Below are 3516 nucleotides of genomic sequence, written 5' to 3' on the forward strand. Positions count from 1 at the left end.
CCATTGCCGGTGCCACCCGACAGTTGCAGACCACTCGCGCGAGGCACAGAGGTGACGCAGCAACCGTCGTGAGAGGCAACTCTGTCGGCGCGAACGAGATTCCTCTCGGTATCTCCTCTTCTTGAACCCCCCCCTCCTCTTGTGGGTTTCCGTCATCACGTTCAGATCTCACAGCGCAGATTCACCACCGTGCTCTTCATTTTCTCTTCATCGCTGGCATAGATCCACTACCGACCTGTGCCATAGTTTTTTTCCATCGCATCAGTGGCCACCGCAGCCACTCCCAAACCCTGGCTACACTCCATCATCGCGACACCAGCATAGTATCGTCCAGTCGTGAGTTGCCAGCACTCCACAGTGGTACGTCACCGTAACCGCTACTACAAGAATGGCTGGATGCCCTTATGCATCAGAGGCATTGGAGCCGGCGTAGCCCCTGCCCTTATGGTCAATGGTGGAAATCCATCGTGGCCACTCATCGGCTTTGACTCCTCCGGCCATTTAGAGCAGTCCCACTCCGATCTTGAGAGGGACACCTTTGCCCTCCTCTTCCGATCCATGTCGTTGCTGCTGGCACGGACATCCCCCCAGTTATTTGCTACCAGTGCTGGTGAGGATTGGGTAATCATTTATTTAGTTGTTAATTACATTGAATTTCATATTAATGGACAGAGTGATTAATAAGATGTGGAATGGTTGGTTGATTGTTGGATTTGGTTAATCGAATTCGATTGATTCCGAATAACTTAGAAGATCTATTTTCTATGATTGATAGTAGTATTGGTTTGAGGATGTTAATTGCAATCTGATTGGGTTGAATGGTTGTTTAATCCGTTATAGTGGTGGAATGTTTAAGGATACTTAAATCCAAAGTAGTTGTGATTGATTATCACCCTATTAGTTCATCATGTTTGTAGTTGATACGATGGATTGAAGGATGAGATAATTGATTATGAAATTTGGTAGATCTTGAATTGATTGGTGGATAAAAGATGAACTTATCATCTGGTTAGATTTGGATTATTAGGTGAAATTAATGGTTACATAATCGAATTAGAATTGGGTTTTAGGTTTAGCTAGTTGTTGTATACGTGATTAGCTAAACTGTATATCATGTGATTATGTAGGGCGTTGATTGGAGACGAACGTCTCGACGGGGATTGTTTAGCTTGATCTACATTAAAGGTGGGTACTTCTTGCTTTTTCTCTTTAGTATTTTGACCCTAGTGCATGAGCTTTATATTCAGATAGATACTGTGTTTATCTTGACTCCACTCTTATTTTTCTTGCGTTTGATACTTCCACTCAATCTTTGAACTATTCGTTTCTATATCGATACAGTCTCTCGTTGTTATCTATGATATTTAGCAGATACCAGATACTGGATTTATAGATATCAGATACCATGCTTACTTGCTTTGACTGCTATTTATACATGTTTCTTATTGAGCATGCTGGCTTCATGTAGCATACCTGATTCTTTGTTTATATATATGATGACTGCTGCATTGTACGCATCATGTCATTGCATGCATGCCGGCGACCATGTCTCCCTTGTGGTTGAGAGGGTCGTTGGCCAGGGCCGCACGCTCGGTCACTCATGGGTAGTGGCGGATGGAGCGTGCCGCTTGTCCTGTCATGCCACACTCGGCCACTCATGGGTAGTGGTGGCTGGAGTTGTGAGCAGCAGGGGCCCTATTGCTACGATACAAACTGTCCACTCGGTCACTCGAGAGTAGTGGCGGCTGGAGTGTTGTACAATTGGCATTGATCCGACCTCTCGACCATATAGGGGTCGTGGTGCGGAGAGGTGGGCGGGGTGACCACCCGTGCATACGCTGTTGTTATTATACTTATACTGCTACTGCTTACTTATACTGTTATTGCTAGTTTATGCTGCTGTTGCTTATGCTGTTATGCTTACATATGTTGAGATATGCATCTGTTGTATGTGTTTAGACACTGACTCACTTATTGGTATTATGTATATACTTCACATGCTACGCTTGTAGTATGAGCAGTATTGTAGCAGATTTTTGCTACTTGTGACCTATTACTAGCCTAGGATATGGATTCAGGTATGGACATTTATTATGAAATCACCATAGTATCTACTATTGTTCCCTACCAGACTGTATACCTTTATATCTCTAATTCTTTACTATATTTATGCACTATCTGTCTATTACCCGCTGAGTCTTTATACTTACCACCCCGTAAACTGGTTATTTTGTCAAGTAGCAGATAAAGGATTTATGGAGTCGCCTGGAGAACTTGTCCACTAATCCCACATCACATTCGAGGACGATCTTATGGTTTTGGTATTCCTTACGCTATTCGTATTTTGGTTTTGTACTTGTTCTTGTATTTGTGTATTCTGTTATTTGAAGTATCGTTTGTAGTATCTTGTATTTGGTTTGTTAATATTGTGTCAAGCCGAGCCGGCTCGTAGTTAGTTGTATTGTGGTTTTGTGTATATTATTTGTGATTTTCGTTGTGTTATGTTTCAGCCGTGTGGGCTGTTATTAAAACTGCGTGGTTGTGTTATTTAGCCACCCGTGTGGGCTGTTGTATACTGATGATGAGTATGTCTGTGGTTATATGTACTTATGCTGCATATTGTCACTAGTACAGGGGAGATGCTGCCGAAATTTTATCGGTAGGGACTCCTCTGGGAGCGTGACATTAGTTCCTTTCAATGTAATTGTAAGAAAGGCAATTTCTTTCTTGACCTTTGAGTTGTTAGTTTGTTCATAAAATTCAAGTTCGCAAAACAATTCGTTTAATTTTAACTTGGAGAGATTTCTCAAAACCTTATAGGCATCTATGATCAATGCCCACAGTGTGTTTCGAGGAAACGAGTTAAAAGCGTACCTTATTATGTCTTGATATTTGAGCCGGTGTCCAATTAAGTGATGGTCGTTGACGATGTCATTCGTGGTCTCACCATCCTGCATTTTAATGTTAAATAATGAATTGAGAAGTAGGTCACGTTTCATTACCTTATAATCAAGAGTTCCTTCATGTAGCTCGATGAGCTTATCCCAAAACTCCTTTGCATTCTCGTGCTGATCGACTCGATTGAGCTCTTCCTTTGTGAGTCTACATCGGATCATGTTCAATACTTTGGAGTTGATCTAAGCTTTATTTTTATCTTCTGAACTCTGTGTTTGTGGATTGAGTGGTACTTTTGTTGTTTCATCTACATGCACCTTGTACCCTTGTCGGATGATGAATCATTACTCAATGTCCATCTTCAAATAAACTTCCATCCTTTTCTTCCAGTACGGAAAGTCATTTCCATTGAAAAGAGGAGGATGAGAGATGTTGAATCCCTCAAGTTAGGCCATTTAACTTGTTGAAAGAGAAAAACTGAAAAAGGTACCAAGAATTGGTCTTCGATTACTAGTATTTGAGAAAAGAAAAAAATATGTTAATGACTCGACTGGTGTTGCACCAATTTCAAGTAAAATCGAATGAGAAATAATTACTTAAAAGGGTAAGTTTTACCAATTC

At 41.3% G+C, this 3516-nt stretch overlaps 1 long non-coding RNA gene across 1 annotated transcript; it reads left to right on the plus strand.

Moving 5' to 3' along the window:
• The first annotated feature begins 481 nt into the window (after positions 1-481).
• Positions 482-2303, plus strand: LOC122042339. The gene is made up of 3 exons (XR_006129205.1): positions 482-610; positions 1128-1185; positions 2245-2303. It is a non-coding gene; the product is annotated as an uncharacterized LOC122042339 (long non-coding RNA).
• Positions 2304-3516: the final 1213 nt, after the last annotated feature.

This window comes from Zingiber officinale, chromosome 1B (genome assembly GCF_018446385.1).
Source record: "Zingiber officinale cultivar Zhangliang chromosome 1B, Zo_v1.1, whole genome shotgun sequence".
Taxonomy (NCBI): domain Eukaryota; kingdom Viridiplantae; phylum Streptophyta; class Magnoliopsida; order Zingiberales; family Zingiberaceae; genus Zingiber; species Zingiber officinale.